At 40.1% G+C, this 19,126-nt stretch overlaps 1 long non-coding RNA gene across 2 annotated transcripts in view; it reads left to right on the top strand.

The window, feature by feature from the left end:
• LOC109286303 (uncharacterized) overlaps positions 1–19,126 on the top strand; it is a 323,714-nt gene that overhangs the window by 115,737 nt on the left and 188,851 nt on the right. For both annotated transcript variants that reach the window (XR_009459861.1, XR_009459862.1), the window contains 2 exons: positions 2,345–2,450; positions 5,541–5,648. This is a non-coding gene — a long non-coding RNA (uncharacterized LOC109286303). The remainder of the gene's footprint in view (positions 1–2,344; positions 2,451–5,540; positions 5,649–19,126) is intronic.

Raw genomic sequence — 19,126 nt, 5'->3', positions numbered from 1 at the left:
AAAACGGAGGGGGGCAACCAAGCCACAAGGTGCCAACTTAGGAGGGAGCACAAAAATAAGAGCTGCTGTGCTTCTAGGTCACTGTATTGTTGGCTACAGCCTTTACCCTGTGTGCCACAACTGCCCTGGGTATAGGACTGTGCTGTTACTCCTCTGCAAATATGTTTAGCACTATGGCCCTAACGAATGCTAAACATTAGCATAAAATAATCTTTCTAAGCTAAGGTACAAAATTATTGAATTCAGTGTAGGGGAAAGTGCAAATGCAACGAAACAACAGAGGGAGAAGTAGCAGCTTATTTGAATGTATGCAGGGCTGTATGTACTCATTCCTACTTAATATATTCCTCTTGCTTTTTAAAAGTGGATCTATTAGAACGAATATGGGAACAATCTTTTAGTTCTAGTTTCTCAAAGTTATTCGGTACCATTCCTTTGAAGTAGTGCAGTCTCAAGGTGCACATAGTAAAATGCAACAATTAAACTTTTTTAATATGAGAATGATTTGGTGAAAATAAAATGGACTAGATGGGGAGCAGATTACTATATAATGGCCATGTCCATAGGCGACTGGTAGGGGGTGCACAGGGGTGCACATGCCCCCCCTGACAGGGTCGGTGCCCCCCCGATGGTCGACACTGATGTCCATAGGCGACTGGTAGGGAGTGCACAGGGGTGCACATGCCCCCCCTGACGGGGTTAGTGCCCCCCCTGACAGGGCCACTGCCATCGGCGGTTTCTGTGGGTGCCCCCCCAGATTCAGGAGGCACCAGTCACTCATGACCATGTCTACATGTCACCCTACGTCACTGTAGCAATGTGCTATATTATTGTATGATGCACTATGGAGACGTAGCTATCACGCGAGTCTACATGTGATTGGCAGCTGCTTCGCCATAGTAGCATGCTCCTCTATTTTAGTGCACCACTGCAGTGAAGTAACGGCAAAAATTAATGTGCTCTGCACTCACAGTGTTGTACAGACGGTTACTGTGCTGTGTCTTAGTTCTTCTAAAAGGAAGTACTAAAGCACAGAGCAGTAACAACATTGCCATAGGGTGACATGTAGATGCACTCAATGAGTAAGATATCTGGAAATGATTTTCAAAGTGAAACTCTTTTTTAAAGAGTAAGCTGTAAAAATAAGTGATGAAGTAAAATGAGAACCATCCTGACACTACCTAAAATGTGTAAGAAGTCTGGATAATTTGGACAGAAATCTATCTATCTGGAAATTTAAGTTAGTCTTCACTTATTTCTGTACCAATCCTACAGCCAAATGTCTACATAATCTCATTAAGTCAGCGTGCTCTGCAGGAGTAGAAAAGTCTTCCCTGGCACACAGGATTGTAAGATCAGGGCCTCAGTGAAAGGCAAACACTCTAAGGTTTAATCATTTGAATGATCATTTATTTTCCTTGTGTGTGGAGATCACATTAGAAATCTCATGAAATGTAGGAGTTTTCTGGTTCTGTTTCAGGTTAGGGCAGAAAAACCACAGAAGCAGCATTCCCCCCCTAGTTTGGTACCTCAAATTCTGGTCTGAGCTGAGCACAGAATATACAAGTGCTCAAAGATGTTTTGTTCCAAAATTAAATGAACAATTCAAACTTTTAAAAAATGCTTGGGGAGAAGATTTCAACTGGTTCACTTTAATCAAGGATGCTTTACCTAATCTGGCTTTGGATCCTAATTATACCATCATTGGGCAAGTCTACATGCACATTAAGCGCTTTTTCTAATGTGCATTAAATTTAGTACCTCCAGTGTGAGGTACTAAAGAAATGTGCATGAGGCTGCCCTAATGAATAGTAATGAATGTGCACAGTTTTTAAGGGATGCTTAATGAGCAGTAGCCTATTTTATTGTGCATTCATGTAATTGCATGTTTTTTACATGATACTTTAACACACAGTAAAATAGGCAACTGAGCATTAAAGTGCACATGTAGATGCACCTATTCTGTGCATTGAACTCCTGGTGAAACCATCAGGAATTTGGTGATTAGTTTGATATTTGAGTTGGATATTTGGATTTTTGGATAAATGGTAGCACCAATTGTCAACGTAAGGACTTGTGCACCAAAGAAATAAAAACTGAAAGGGCAAAAACAAAAATTAAGTTATAGGGGCAAAAACTTTCACGTCACTGTGCACATTCATTGCTGCCCAACCCAACAGAGCAAATAAAGTCAGTTCCAACCAAAAGCCCACTCAGTCTTTGTTTTTACTTGTGTGTGTGAAATTTTCATCCAAAGGCCAGTCAATAAGGCAAATGCTGCCATCTAGAGAAAGACAGTGTGATGCTGCAGAATTTATTTAGTGATATCATTTTTGTTTTCCAGGCAGTCTCAGGAGAAAGCTGATCAAGAATCCTTACAATGAACCGCAGCCTCAGGGATGCAGCCCTTTGGAATGCCTCTCTGTTATCTGTTTACTCTGAACAGCCAGGTAATTACAACCGTATTTCAGCACAATGGGGAGAGAAAAAACCTGATAAAAGGATTTTTTGTATACATGTGAGAGAGATTGACTTTCTCTAAGCATGTCAAAATCATTTAATGATTGCAGGGTTGTAGGGGGTGGGGGATTTTTTTTTTCTTTTTTTTTTTTTCCAAGAAAAGCTTTTACTCTAATTTGTTTAAAGGAAGAAATGCAAAAGCAGTTTGTGTTATTTGCTGTCTATTGTTCATCTGCCTTTTTTTTTTCATGGTACAAAGCCTCTCTGTTTACTCTCCAAGTAGTTTTGAAAGAATTGGGATTGCAAAATTCAAACAGAAAGACAAGCCCAAAGAAAGCACTGAAAATGCCTGAAAGACAAGAAAGAAAAGCGGGGATTTACCTTGTCTCAATATATTATGTGTGCAGATACATAAACATCCCAGGGTGTTCAAAGACAACCACACATGTTAAGCCTGAAAGGCAAAAGCAGTTCTCTTAGATACCTTCAAAACTGTGTTTGCAGTAGCAGCTTTTTGACCACAAATAGGATGACTCATTACTGAATTTCGTAGAGCTCATCACTTAAACCCAGATCCTGCAAATAGCTCTGTGCATGCTTAACTCTCTTCATGTGAGGTTGTCCCACTTACTTCCCCGAAGCTAGTCAGCTAGTAACTTTGAATTACGCTATAAATAAAAGTTTGGAGTTTGTTTTCAATCTGATTGAGTAAATGAATAAAGGCAATTAAGATAATATAAGAAAAAAACAGGGACAAGTTTATACCAATGTGCTTTCTCCTCTATTTTAGATCTGTATTTTAGAGCAGGTTACCAGAGAGGCTGTGGGATCTCCATCCTTGGAGGTTTTTAAGACCCAGGCAGACAAAGCCTTGGCTGGGATGACCTAGTTGGGGATGGTCCTGCTTTGAGCGGGAAGTTGGACTAGATGTCCTCCTGAGGTCCCTTCCAATTCTAATTTTCTATGATTTCTTTATATTTCAGCATCATTTACAATACATCACAATACACCAGAAATTGCTCTTTAGTATAAAAATAGCCATGTGTTTCTGACAGGACAAATTTTGAGCTAGATATTTCCTGGCATGTATTAAGGTGAAGCAGTGTGTGGGGAAAGAATATGGCTGATTTCTAACTTACCCCCTTGGACTATTGACATAAAGACAGGAAAGAACTGCAGTCTCTAGGGCTTTAAACAGATGACGCCCAGTCAAGTGGATCTGTGCCTGGATGTGTTCCAGCACAGCCAATCCACTTCATAGGGTTGAAATAGATGTGGCCTGTTGTTCCACAGTGTCCAGTCCTGGTTGCTCCCAGGTGGGGCCTGAGCCCAGTCCTGTGGGAAAACACTCAGTCCCACCCCCTTCCCCCATACATGGGGGGATCCCAGATTTCCCCGGTAGCAGAGGAGTGCCTATGGCATCCCCAGATACTCTTCAGCTAGCAGGGAAACTATGGGTTTCCTCATTTATGGAGACGTGTACCTGGTGTCCCTAACTCACTCCACCAATCGAGGTGGTCCCACCTCCAGGACTGCACTGAAGTGTCAACACATGCCCAGGGAACCCCAAACTAGGGAACCCAGCCAGTCACTCCCACATATCCAGGGGCTTCATATACTGAGCCCCCAAGGAATGGGTATTTGCAAGCCATGCAGGATCGGGCCCCTGAAGCCCTGGGAGTGCCTGCCCAGGGCAGCTGGAAAGCACAGGCAGCTCCACACTGCCCACATGCTCCCATCTTAAAGTTATCAGACATCAGCCATAAAATAGCAATATAAATTCATACCACGTATGTTGTAGCCCCACATTCTGGGCATTTGTGGCATGACAAGAGCATGTTTGCTTGGCCATAAAAATATTTAGTTCAGGAGATTAAGGAGATTGCTCCCAATTGCTCTCCTTTGAGTGATGAAGGGCAGAGTACAGACCAGCCATGTCTTTGCCCCACATTTGATTTGCAAGGAAATAATACTGCCTCTCTCAAAAAGATGTAATTACCTTGTGCTTACACCTGTAGACTGCAATGCTGCTGGAGGCCATCTGGGGAAAAAAATTAAAACATGAAATATTTTGTAAAAGAGGCCTCTTCTCCCTCTTTCTAGGCAAAGATCGAACAAATAGTTCTACTGTATATAGCAGTGGTTCTTAACATTTTAGACTCAAGGCACCCCTTGGAAAATGCTAGCTCTTCATTTTCACTCTTTTTTTTTGTCTACAGAAAAATAGATGCCCTGGTTGAGAATCACTAGTATAGATAGTAAAACATTTCACTTTTGGCCAGTGCCTTATTCTTGCCTTAGAAAGCTGAATCTAAAAAAATAGCTGAATTAGACTTGCTGTTCTTTTAAAAAGAACATTAATCCCCAGACTTGGTAAGTATTTTAAAGCAGAAGATGTGAGCGTTTGCAGATATTTTGTGTTCGTCACAAAGAAACATCAAGTCTTACTTCATGACACAAGGACCCTGACTCTATCTCTTTAATAACACAATGAAGACAATATGTTGTTTAATATATTCTCCCTCTAGCTGCCACGGAGGATTAGAGAAATGAAAGGTGGATTTTGCAGTGATGCAAGAGTAAGTTTTGAAGCTAAAGTTCTGTATGGCATAACAAGTGTGGCAGATTCTTGAAAATGTGGGGTGGTGTGTGAATTTTTACCAAAACAAATCGAACTTTGCAGGAGGAGAATTACAAATTCCCATGTCTCTGCAACTCTCTACCAGAAGGCACTGCATGCAAAAGCGTGTACCCTTGTTGAATGCAGTGGTGATCCAAATAGAATCTCTGCATTCTATGCAAGGGATATTTCTGATCCCCTTCTGATGTATTTATTTGCTTTGCCAGATCCCATTCTCTTCTCGGAGTCCTATTGTGAATGATTCGGTTGTTTATTATGACAAGGAAGAAAGGCATCTCAGGAGAAACAGAAGATGGGCAAATTAGTTCAGATAAAATAAGAACTGGCTTGAAACAAACCTAAATCAAGCTTGCATTAGGTTTTGAAATGTGCCGTTAGCATTTTTTTTTCTCTGTTTTTGGTTTTCTGAAATTTCTGTACCTCTTCACATTCCTCACAGGAATGGCAGGGGAGGAGTGACACAGCAGTGGTTGTCCTTGTGACTGCAAGTGCTAGCGATGCTTTGTTTTGAAAGATTATTTGGAAAAGAGTGAGGATGACATCACTGGTAAATAGTTTTTAATTACTTGTTGGTTGATTATTATAATGCCCCGATATAATCGTATACTGTAACTTCTTACTGGTGTAAGATTCAGGATGAAATTCTAAAGAAAGGGATACCTGAAAGTAGGCTTCTAATTCATTGACTTAGGTGGGAGTGGGTGGGTGCTTAATGAAAATTAGGCCACCGATTTATGTATGGGCTTAGACTGTCTTTTGGTTCCCATTCTTTTAAATGTTTGGCTCCAGTGTATTATGGCAATGGGACTGTCACATTTTATAAAATAATAACGAGACCGTTATAAGAAATCTGTCATGATGATAGCTGAGGCAAAATCCTACATTAACTTTTAATAGACCAGTTGTGAGGGAATAGAAGAACTGGCTAAATCAGCAGTGGGCAAAATATCATCCACAGGGTGAATCCAGCCTGCTGAGGGATTTTGTCCAGCCTACAGTGGGTCCTGCCCGGCCCAGCTGAAAGGGGCAGCCCAGGACATGGTGTGTGTGCACGCGCAGAGCAGGGCTGGGACAGCTTGGCACCCGGACTCGATTTCCCAACAGCCCAAGCAACAATGGCAGCAGCGGTGATTCCTTCTGGCTGCCGCCACCAGACGTAGCCCCACTGCCCAGGCACCTCAGCCCATCTGCACTGCACCCATTGCTGGGGGTGGGACCACGTGGGGAGGGTCCTTGGCCAGGTGGCTAGGATGGGGCCAACGACTGGCATGGAGTGGTGTCCAGGAGTGAGACAGACGGGCAGGGCTGGGGAGACCCCAAGATCTTGGGGCAACAACAGTATGGGACCAGGGCCAAGGCAGAGCCATGGTCCATTACCCACATGCCTTTGTGACAGACAGGCACTGGTTCTGTGGGCAGGGGCATGCAGGGAGCAGATCACAGCTCTGCCCTGGCCTTAGCCCCACACTGTCACTACCTCATGATCCCAGCCGCAGTCCCGGACCTGGATGCAGCTCCCCACCCATCTACAGCCCCATTGCATCCACCCCCAGTAGAGCGTCCTGCCTGCATAGCTCCTGACTGGTCTCCATAGAGACCCCGGGATTGCCAGGTGGTGACAGTGGCCCATGAAGACTAGCTAGGACCCATGGAGGCCATGCAGACATGCTGGGCCCACAGACAGGTAGGAAGCTGCATCTGAGGCCAAGTCCAGGATCTTAGGGTGGTGATAGCATGGGACTGGGACCCAGGGCAGAGCCACAGTCTGCTTCTTGCATGCTCCTGCCCACTGAACTGGTAACTGGCATGTGGGCACCAGGTTGTGGCTTTGTCCTGGCCCCAGCCCCATGTTGTTACCACCCTGTCCTGGCCTCACCCATCCAACCCACTCCCAAACACCGCTCCCTGCTCACCTATGGCTCTATCCCACAAAGGGAGTTCTGGTGAGTTGTTGCACATGGGTCGGGGGGGGAGGGGTGCTGACCTAACCCGTGACAGCTCAGCAAAACTCACTATGTGGCCTGCGGGCCCAGAATAATATGGGATCTGAAATGTAATTCATCCTTTGCATGAACACTCAGCATCATCAAAATTATGATGCTGCATTTGACATTGACTTGAATGAAAGCAGGACTTTATTCTGTAGAGTTCTATCTATAGGGAACCTAAATGCAATCCTATTCAACTTTGTTCAAGTCCCTGAAGATCCATTAATACATCTACATTTGTAACAGACCATCATCTTAGTCTTAAGACTGTCAGAAGAATGTAGTGAGGAGGAAGACAACGAGCCCACTCTCTTTATTAACATTGTCAAGGACCCAAGCAGGTTAGAGTAAGACCACACTTAGGCATCTAATAGGTGGAAGAGGATCTGGCCATTGATGTTTTTTCTGGGTTTGGGGAGGATTTCTTTTTTTCTTCTTCTTCTTATTCAACCTAGCATAACCTGGAATCCATTACACTTGGGATATCTGGTGGATTTCTGTCCCTTTTATGCCACCAAAATGCAGTAAAAGCCCTGGGATTCAGCCCAGATTCAAGGTTTCAATACACTTTTGTGTAAACATGGAGTTTGGAATTAAATGGGGAATGATTTTGTTCTGGAAATCCATAGACTGATAAAAAGAAATGTAATCCCTTTCCTGCTAGATTCATTGCACACATCTATAATGTTATTTTAAGTGACCATTCAAAGGAAATCAATGGAACATTAAGACATGTAACTGCTGAACATATCTAGCACATTTAGCAGTAGCAAAATAGTTAAAGTAAATTTACTGACAGCATCAATAAATTCTCCCTCATCCTCCTCTGAAATACACTGAGTCTAATGGTAAACAGCAAAGCCCATCTCTTCTTTCCTGCGTTTAAGAAGTGGGAGGGTTTTTACAGTCCGGTGATATGTGCAACTCTGTGAAATATTTTATTAATTTTTGTTTAATTTTTTGCCATTTGAACTATTGTGGATTGTGAGAAACTGGGGGAGTCAATGTATTTACTTTTTCATAAGTGTGTTTCATATAACCTGGAATGGACATGCTTTCTTTACAGCTAGAATAAATAGAAAGAGAGTATATTTTTGCACTTTGTTCCTGAAATAAATTTTAATTCTGGTAGTGGCATAAAAGTAACTGTGCCCAATGAAAAATTCAATATTAACTAGTAGATAATAATGTTGCTTTTCATATCATAGAGGCCTCTATGTTTAAATCAAGTTGAGCTTGTATGTTTTATTCAATATGCATTAAAATGGTAATGTTCTTCCTTAAAACAGCAGTTTTATCCATTTCATAGGGCAATAAGTAATATCTGTTCACAAATATAAAACATTTACAAAAACAGATGAGTTGTGAGAAGTCAGGTTTTTGTTCTAAATGTGGCCTATCAGGAACCATTTTATATAAATGGGCATTTTAATAACATGTAGAGGTGTAATGCATGTCTTCTGAAAGGTTCTTGAAGCACTATGCTAACTAAGTATACAATGATATATCTACTACCACCAGAGTGGAACTTGTCGGCTATTTAACTGCAGATTCTCACAGGACCACAGTACAGGCAGAATGCTTTGTAATGGAGCTCCAGTGAGAATTAAAGCAGTGCAACAGAAGAGAGTAGGAATTTGTCAAGGATTTGAGGTGAACACCCTCAAAGTAACATAAGATGCTAAGTGGCCAAGATCTTGGTTTTACATTATCTAAAAAATGCCACCTCCACCGATTCTTGACAGCATTGCAAAGCGTCGGGCTCAGTACTGACTCACTGGGAAGTGTTCCAAGAGATCAAGGCCTAGGAGTAATTTCTAATTTAGGCTTAACTGTATCTTATTAAGGAATTTTTTAGTTCATTCAGCTCTTCACATGAGATTATCTTCTTCATCTTCTTTTACCTTGTTGACTATTATGTCTGCGCTAGGTTCTTCAGGTGATACATAATCTATGTCATTGTGTAACAAGGTTATTCCCTCGCATTGGATGGTGCTTAATGACATATTGCCAAAATACACAATGGGGATTCTCCACGCCTTTAGAAAACCTGAGCAAAGGAATGAGTTGTTGATAGCCTTCAAAGACTCGCCAATTCCTCCTTCAGAAAAAAAAAGTCAATCAATAAAATTCAAAAGAATATTTGGCACTTTTGCAAACAAACCATTTTGTCTCATATCTTGAGCAGTGTCCCTCAGTCACTCCCAAACCATTGTCATAATCTGCTTTAATTGTCCAGTGACCCACACTTGGCTTATGTTTGTGTTGTCCATGTTTAATGTTTGGTTTTCATCTATCATGATTTTATCCCTCCCCTAAATGATAATCTCTGCATTCTGCCAATAGAAAAAGCTATAAAAATTAACCAAGCTAACTTTTATTACCTTGTTTTCTTCAACTACAAACATGGTGAGACAAGATGCATCCCTGACCTGATCCTATTCACCATTGCCTCATGTCATGTGGCATGACAGAAAAATGCCAATAGATAGGTATTGCTGATGTGGAAATGCCCTTTGAAAAATAAGAGAAGCAAAACGGTTCTGTGTGTGGATGGCCCAGAGGCATTCTAACCGGGCAAGACTTCTGAAGTCACAGAAGGCAAGATAAATTGCCCATGTGCTTCTCAGAGCCCAAGCTGTTATGCCTCCCTACACAACTTGGTACAACTTTCTGGACCTGGGCAAATAACAAATGCACACAGTGTAAACAAGGAGTGGTCAGATGGCTTAAATCCTTACACTGGTATAACTTTGCCTAATGTGGTGTAAAATAACCCTGGGAAGAATCACTTGTAAAATTACATGACTGTGGGTGTGTCTACATAAGACACTTAACTGCACAGTAGCATAGTTTACTGTGCAGTAATCATGTGCATCTATATGTGCACATGCTTACTATGCAGTAAACCTCACTAATCATGAGTAAATTTGCTACCTGCAAACACAAGTAGCAAGTTTACTTTCTACTAGTAATGGCACAGTTCCACTCATGTAAATGCCTGATTGGGAGCAAAACTGCTCCCAGTCAGCTGTCCACCAGGGGGGCATAAAATTGCTCCCTGCCCCCAGCTGCTGCCTGCTGCCAGGGCAGGCTCTGCCACCAGAGCTCGGGTGGGGACTGTGTCCCCCTGCCTCAGCAGCTGGGAGCTCCAAGCCCCCTGCTTCGAAATCACAATCGGGGAGTGGGTTTTGGGAGATCCTTATCTCCCAGCACCAGCTCTGCGACCATGGGACTGGTGCTGGGAGACTGCAAGTAAACTGATCCCAGATCAAATGCATGAGTGGACGTGACCTATAAATCACATTAGTATAGGTGTTGCATGTATGCAGCTTGTTCTTGGGTAGTGTTTGCTCAATGTACATGGGCTGCTACTGGCTCTTTGACACCTAGTGATGAAGCACAGTAATAGCAGCATACAGTCTGCCACCCTGGCATAAAGTGTCCTTCTTTCCAAACCCTGTAATGTTGCAGTTAACTTCAGTGCGCAAAACCAACGTAAAATGCACAATGTCATTGTTATGGATGCAGGTCCTTTAAAATGCAGTGCATGTATTTACGAGTCATTGTAACCAAAGAAGCCAAAGCAGTAGACACACAAATCCTATGTTAGACCTGCTAATAACGTAGGAGCTATAAAGATCTCTAACTCTTCCATGGCTCTTACATTCACTATACATATCCTCTGCACCTAGTTGCTTTTTCTCAAATGAGTACGAGCCATTTAGGAACAGTACTTGTTTCTTAAGAAGCCTAACCTATTATTTTATTGTTTTATAAGAACAGCTTCACTATTTTCACTATATTTTAAATGAAGTAAGTTCAGGGAGCTTTCAATGAAATTGACTTCCAACGAGCAGCCCCAAAATCAGCAGAAGAAAAAGATGAGCATTAAACTACATACACACACTCTGACTTGTGCAATGTTAGTACAGACTAAACCCAAATGTGGACCAAAATGTTCTTACTGTAATTTTAGTACTCTTGCTGTGTAAGTTATTTCTAACGTTTCTCAGAACATAAGAAAAATTTTCTTCCTACTTTTCCGTGGAAGTGGAGGTGGAGTGAATCAGGAAAATCAAGGTTGTTGGTTGTAGCTGTGTTGGTCTAAGGACATAAGCAGACAAGGTTCTTTGGTTAGATGTGATATCTTTTATTAGACCGACTGAATAGTTGGAAAAATTGTTCTTTGCAAGCTTTTGGGCACAAACCTCAGGAAAATCAGTGAATGCAGGAAACTAGATCACCAAACTGCAGCCCAGCTGTCAAATACTGCAGTCCTTTTTTAGGGTGAAGTTATACATTGCACTTAAATAAATCTGTGGAATGTTAAGTGATGTTAAAATTAGAATGTGCTGTGAGCAGGCGTAGATTAAGGTTTAATCTCATTTCTTGCCTGCACAGTTCTGACTTGCCACTAGAGGGCTGGTGAGTAGGGGCAGGCTAGGAGCCAGGACACCTGGCTCTATCCCTGTTCTGAATGCCTGTGTGTGGGGGAGGATGAGCAAAGCCCTGGGAACTATTCTTTCTGAGATGCTAGAAGACTGCAAATTGTTTGTTTTATCTCCATGGAGCAGACTGAAGGTACGCTAACATGAGTTTGGCAGCGCAGAACAGAGTTAACCTTCGCTTGAAGTGGCATAAAATTGTGATGCTCAGAGGGCACTTAGCAAAAATTAATGAGATTTAACATGTAGACACTCATGTTTTAAGTGGTCTAAATGTAACATGTAATTCATTCCTTCCTTGGGCAAAAATCGTGTTAAAGGATTTTGCCTGAGGAAGAATTTGGGGATTTGGTATCAAATTATTCCCCAGAATTTGCCAATGTAAATTTAGACATAGCATCCACTTTTGGTTCTAGGGAATAGAACAGGGGTAAAAACACAGAGGTGCAAGTAAAATATTTCCTGAACAGAGATTTCAAAATGACCCCCATATAATTATAGACTAGTAATTGCTCCCAAAGACGGCAATAAAAATAGCTAGAAAGAAGCCAGGTAGATAAATATTAAGATAAATCCATTTCAGAAGAGAAATAGTTCATGCTTTATCAGTTACAGGGAAGTATTTCCCTAGATGTCTTACTAAAATAAAAAAGTTCATTGTGAGTAAAATTAAGAGTACAGTGTGCAAAAGAAAGCAATCTTTTGCTTTGGTTTGTTTTGAGGGGGGTTGGAAATGCTGTGAGCTAGTACAAAAAGAAAAATAATTTCAGAATATATATTTGATGTACATGTTTTTGATGTATGCTAATGTACATTATTTAACTTAACAGCAGTACTTATAAAGTAAAACAATCACAGTTTTAGATCGTATGACCTATAGCAAGTTTTAGACATTGACAATGTTATCTTCAGTGTACTAATCTGTATAAGTATAGTTTATTCAGCAAAATCCTAGAATTAAAATGTTGAACAAAGATCATCTTAACCTGCCTCAAATCATAAATTGTATTCTAAAGATATTTCATTTTTCTTTTCCTCCACTCAGCAGGCAAGTGCATGAAATTATTAGGCTTTATATAAGGATAGCTTCAATTTCATGAGCAAACTCGAAATTGGTTCAGTGTTCTTAAGTCTTTGCCTGAGCATCCCAGTGTTGGATCCAGAGGTACAGATACCTCTGTTACTGAATAGCAGTCTTCCTCAATTTCCCCCTCCCACAACATTGTAGAATGTGTCTGTAGTTTGATGGCATCTTTCCAGAGAGCGATGAACAGGTCAGATCAGCAACCAACTTTTTATCCACTGACATACAGACTGACTGATGGAAACTTCTAACAGCCTTAAGACTTTAAGCCTTGGTACAAGAGTTTACATCAGACCCTTCACAGAAGGGGAAAGCCATTTAATCCTACAAACTGTTAAAACTTCCCACAAGACAAAATAAACTACCGTGGTATAGGGTTTGTGTATTCTATTTATTATTTCTAAACAATTCAGTATGAAAGATAATAAACTTGGAGCTCTTGTGTTTTTTTTCTATTTAATCTGGCATCAGTGCACACTGGTACGTAAGTGAGCAGCTCCAGATGGCAAGAGTTTTACTCTCTGCCACTCTTTGCTTTATCCTTTAAGTGCCCACGTGTTGGTAGTTGAGTTACGAATCACTGCTAACTCATTCCACCTTCCAGGGAAGATGAATGAAGGGCATGTGAGAGTGAAACAGGAGGAAAGTGAGGGCAGATTCTTATTTTGTCTGCCCCTTTTTAGAACAAAACAATTTGTCCTCTAATTTAGGCAGTAATTGACTGCAGTTTAGGGCCAAAACAAGCATTTTTTTTAAAATGCAATGATCAGAACTGTTTTCATTCCTCTTTCTTATTTTATTATTGTTTGTGCTTTTAAAAATGTAATGCATAGAAGAAAAAAAAGGGTCTTGCCTGTTCCCATACTGTAGTTCTCACCTTGAATATCCAAAACGGATGAAATTCTGTTTGTATCACAATCTAGCTTGGAGGTTCCACGTGGTAATGGTCCACTCTAACTTACACTGAGACTCAGTTTCCTACTTACCAAATAGCTTGTGCAATTTCTGATTTCTCTGCATCCAATTAAACCTTTTACATTAAATTCTATGGAGCTGAGAATTCAGCCTACCAGTGAGCACACGATTTAGACACATGAGCCCACTAGCAGCATTTCCAGTCATGCATACAAAAGTGCTTTGCACCCTGCTGGTCATTGAAAAACCACAGTGCAGGTCTGTATCTGGATTGGATCTTTACTACCACATGCTTCATTTGTTTTTGTTTCTGTTTTCACTTTACTTACAAGCATTCATAACCCAATGTTCAAAGTTTTCATTTCCAATAGGCAATACGGGATACCAAGGTTTGCAGTATATTTTATATCCTGTAGTTCAGGAAAAATAAAGATGAATGAACCATCTCATATAAGGTAAAAAAAGATTAACATTACCAGAAAACCTTAACTTTGGTTAAAAATTAATTAGAAAAGGCTCATTGGAGGGGTGGGGGGGGCTTCTGAGTCATAGCTATGCGGGCTGTTCAGACATTTTTCAAAGTCCACATATATATACAGTCTAATGAAACTTTTAACATTCTTTTGCACTGTATTATTAGTCATCCATGCTGATGAAAGACAAAGCACCAAAACCTCTCAAAAAATTTGCCATTTACCTTACTGTGTGCTTAAATTAATATGTAGGTGATACAGTTTGACATATCACTTGGGCCATACATCATCATAGGTAGACCAACTAAACACAACTGTCTGATTTGTGACATTTTATTCTTACTCCAAAGATTTTTTTTTTTTCGGCAGAGAACTTGCTGTCCATTTTTTAAAGCTTTTTGTTTGTTCATTTTCCCTCAGCCTAGACCTCATTTACCACAGGATTTGTGCGGGATCCTTCTGGAGTGCCTCAGAGTTGTTAAGTGACAATCTAAAAGCCGATTTAGGATTAGCTAGCTTAACCAGGTGAACTGAGGGTTTCACTTTGATTGGGTAGAAAAGCTGTAGCTGTGCTTGGAAGTCCATATTGTGATACTGAAGGGCTTTATCAACATCCTGAGAGGAGTGCATTCAGAATAGGTGATGATGAGAATCTCACTAATCAGTGAAGGATTATCTGAGGCTCAAAGCTATACTGCTTCTAATTCCTTCTTCATGACGCTGTTCATGCACTGCAAAATGATCTAGTGAAACACCAGAAGTATAAATATTAGATGAGACTCTTCAGTATCTTAATTAGCACTTTCTAAGGGAGCAGTCGTTGAGCAGTCAGAGGTAATCAGCTGTAAAATAATGCAGAAGCAATGCACAACTGAGCAAAAAAAAGACAGCAGGAATTAAGGCAGTTTCAGATTTACAGTAACATATATTTATATCATGCAGTGTATACATCATTTTGCATTTTGCGCCAGGATGCAGTATCATTTCCAGAATTTAATACCTCTCGTCCCATGATTGGCAGCTAATCAGATTGCTGAAGGCAATGATTCTGTATAATTCTTCTCCGTTATTGAAGTGTATGGAGTTTGGCACTTACAGACCATCTCGGCTAGGGGATGAAACTGTAGTAGTCCTTCAGGCAGTTATTTGAAAATATGCTGCATTTGGTGTGTGGCAGGAAAGAAAGGAGGGAACTTTTATGAAATGCTGAATCAAATCTGATAGATTTTTGTTCAGTATATTAAACATAAAATCATGGATCACTAAAATACAGCCTCACAAGCAAAATTAACATTTCCTACCACAGCAATAATAGACTCTCATATTGGCTTCATAGCAAATGGCAATGTTCTTGTAGCACAAGCCCCTCCTTTAATGGTCTCTAATGCAATTTTTATACTGGTAAAATGAGCTTCCTTAGTTCACTTCACTGAACACATTGTCAAAATGATAGAACAACCTATCCTTAATTCCTTAACATTCAACTAGGCCCAGCATCTACAAGACCACCAACAGAGCAGAGTATCATTGCCTGTCATTTCTTACGCTGTTTCATATTTTTCAATTCCCCTCGCCTCCACGTTCTTAACTTCATCGCCTTTTACAAGAAAGCATTCTTCTCTGAGAGAGTTTTTCCAAACACTAACAATACCAACAATTCTCAATTAAACATAAATGCTTTCATATACTTCCTTCCCTTAGTATCAAATAATGTGCAATGTAAAGATGAGCCTTTCCTGAAAATCCCAGACGTGAATACCCAAAAATTTTAAGGTAAAACAAATTAAGGATCATATTATGAAAGATTCCATATAACAATTCCAGCAAATATAAAGTTTCTATTATTTGTCCCTACAAATTCTAATTTTCCTTTACTTTTTTCATTATGTTTCAGTTGGAAAAAAAAATCACCATGGGTATTTTACCAGATAAATTTCATCAGCTCATTCAAACTAACAGTCCAAAAGTAACCAATGGAAAAATAATCCCATATAAGGAGGGTTTTCATTTAAGATTAGGACTGTAATGCTGTACTTAAGATTGTAATACCATTTGGACTTTTGCCGTCCATATAAAGCACACACTCCTTCAAGTGGACTTGCAATATTTTTACGAAAAAGAAATAAAATGTCTTTGAAGCTTTACATTTTGAACACGAGTAATGTATTTCATTTTAATACTGTTTTCAGAACCTGATAGGAAGGTTTTATCTCCCTCTTTCTACAATACCAAAAAAGCATACATCCAGGTAGACTTCAGATATTGTGTCGGAGGGCTTCCATTTCCATCACTCCTTAATGATGAATGAGGTTCTTCTTCTAAACAAATAAGCACTTCAGAGAGTTACCTTTGACAGGGCTGTTAATCCTGGGAGTCTGCCTTATCACTGTAGAATTCAAGGGCTGAGGTTGTACAGTATCCCTGTACTGCCTGGCTCTTACACAGCTCTGGCTGAAAGTTGGAACGTAACAAGTATTTTATGTCTTGCATGTGAAAGTCATGCTTAGTGCTTGTGCTGTGGTGCACTCACAGAGAGAGAAGCTTATCAGTTTAGTAAGCTGAGGCCCTATTAATGCCTGGTCATATTTCTCATACAGGTTGATATTTTATAATCAATCTCCCTCCAATATTTTATCGTTTCATTTGCCCACGGGTGCAGTCTGTCTAGTTAGACTGAGTCCACTAATTTTTCGATTCAAGGTTAGAACCTACTTTGAGTACCACAGAATATTGGGATAAATCTATTCTCATTCCCCTAGGGCAAATAAGGTAAAGATTTATTTCTTTAGGCATAGTAGGGTTTCAGGAAACTGGCAGTGCTCAGAGAAGAGAAAGCAGATTAAGAATTCCTCCATCAGTTTATATTTCAGTTAATATGTTTTGGTTATTATTCTTCATATTTCTACTGGAACTATATTAATTTTTAAAAAATAATTAGAGGAAGCCATCACCCCGGTGTAATCCCAGTGACTTTAGTGGACTACTACCAGAAAGGAATTGGGCCCATTGTGTACTACTACAAGCACCCTTTCAAATGGTTTCTACCCTCCCATTCACCCCTCCCCCTTCTCCACAAAATTGTGGGACATAGCAAGGACTGTTTGGAAACACCAAATGCATATTTTTTCATCCCAGTCAGGATGCTTGTCCTTTAGAAGGTTTAAGACAGGCATGTTCCTTCAGCTGCTATTTGAAAATCAAAGCATAATGTGTTTTCAGTTTATAAATGATAAAATATTCAAAAGCACAGACTAACTCTAAGGAATTGGTTACACTGCCTGGTATCTGGAGCTGTTTGTCCCTTTTATCTCTTTACTTCCCCCACCCCCCTCCCTTCGTCTGAGAATTTAATGCAAAGAAAATGTGAATTGTGATGCCTTGGGCTTTGGAAAAATAGGAAGGAAAAGTATGATGCCAAAAAACAAATAAGGGAGTTTGGAGAAGAGAAGGACCCTTTTGATGTGACCCTATAGATCCATTAATTAGTTTCAGGGCTTCCCCATCCAAAGGATCCCTAATGTATCATATTCGCTTTCTTAAGATCATCCTGGACCATTAATAATAATACTGTGCATTTACACAGTAGCAACTTTCATTCACTCTCAAAGCTCAGCACAAATATTAATTAAACCTCATAGTAATGCGTGTGAGAGAGATTTTAACACCTGATTTGCATATGGGTCACTGTGAGGCACAAGCAGTTAGGGAGTCAAACCCTGGAGAGTGAGTTAATAGAATATAACCCAAGGGGACTCCCACTCCCCTGTTCTTGCCACTAGTCAATGTTGAGAATGGGAAGACTGCTTGATCCTTGAAGTAACAAAGGTTTACGGCAGAACAGAAGATGAGCAGTCTGGACCTTATCTCCCAATGCTGTTTTCCTTGTGCATACAATTTTACATCTGCAAAGCCCTGCATGTACAGTTGAGAGAGAGGATTTACACACAAAAAAGCTCAGCTGCAAGCACTGATGGAAGGGGTGAAATCCTGGCCCCACTGAAGTTAATAGCAAAACTCTCATCAACTTAAGAGCGACCAAGGTGTTTATTTATGCCCAGTATTTAGTAAGGTAATATAGAATGGCATTTTTTAAAACAGAGGACTGAGAATCAACTGCACTAAGAATGTAGTAAATCAAATGCAGGATTTAGCTGCTGTCAGCATTACACCATTGTGGTCACCTGTCTACCTGTACAAGACCTTGTACAGTGAGGACCCCTTTTATACACAGACATGGGAATGAAATAGTTGCAGAAAGATGTACACTGCCAGAATTTGCTGCAGCCAGGTATCATTGACAAAATGTCATCTGATAAAATGTGTGTGAAAGAGACTCCCTGTCTCTAAACCTTTCTACAATGAGGAACACATTTCTTCTTTATGGTCTTAAAGAAAGGTGACTTGCAACTTTGACTGTGCTATTCTAGTCTTTGTTTGCTGTGTCATATCTCAGCTGATTTTATAGCCCCTTATCTTTCAGCTAAGCAAATGCTTGCATATTTACCATATCCTAAACATGATGTTTTCAAAACCTATTAATCAAAAAGAATTGCAAGCTAGGCTCAAATACTTTTTGCTGATGAGAATCCCATTTGCTTTCAGTAGATATGTACCAATATGGAAGCAAATACACTTTTCTCAATTACTCTTGTTTTGCCTTTATGTATATATTGATTAGGACATTATCTAAAGGATAAACAATAGCATCTTGGATAGTGTTATCATGTGTGATGTAATCACTGCATACAGAGATTTAGTTCTGTGTTTTCCTACCTTTGTTATCTGGCAAGCCACATCATTTTCTATCTAATTGTAGTCTTAACTCTGCAATAATTAACATTCTTTATTATATAATAGGTTAGATGTTACTTATTTTGATGTGTTTAGCTTTTGAATGGAATTGATCGAGACAAATGAAACTACTTAACTGCCATTTAATCGTTTGGAGTTCTGCTGGAAAGCATTACATTGACTACATTTTATTATGGGATGAGTATATAAAATTGATGTTATTGATATGAAATCCATCCTATCTATTTTGCATTGGCAACTCTAATTGTCCCTTTATGTTAGACTATGTTTTTTTCTGACAACCAACCAGAAAATGTGTTCATTTT

This window comes from Alligator mississippiensis, chromosome 2, assembly GCF_030867095.1.
Source record: "Alligator mississippiensis isolate rAllMis1 chromosome 2, rAllMis1, whole genome shotgun sequence".
Lineage (NCBI taxonomy): Eukaryota > Metazoa > Chordata > Crocodylia > Alligatoridae > Alligator > Alligator mississippiensis.
The sequence above is the reverse complement of the archived record's forward strand: the minus strand, read 5'-3'. Positions and strand labels throughout refer to the sequence as shown.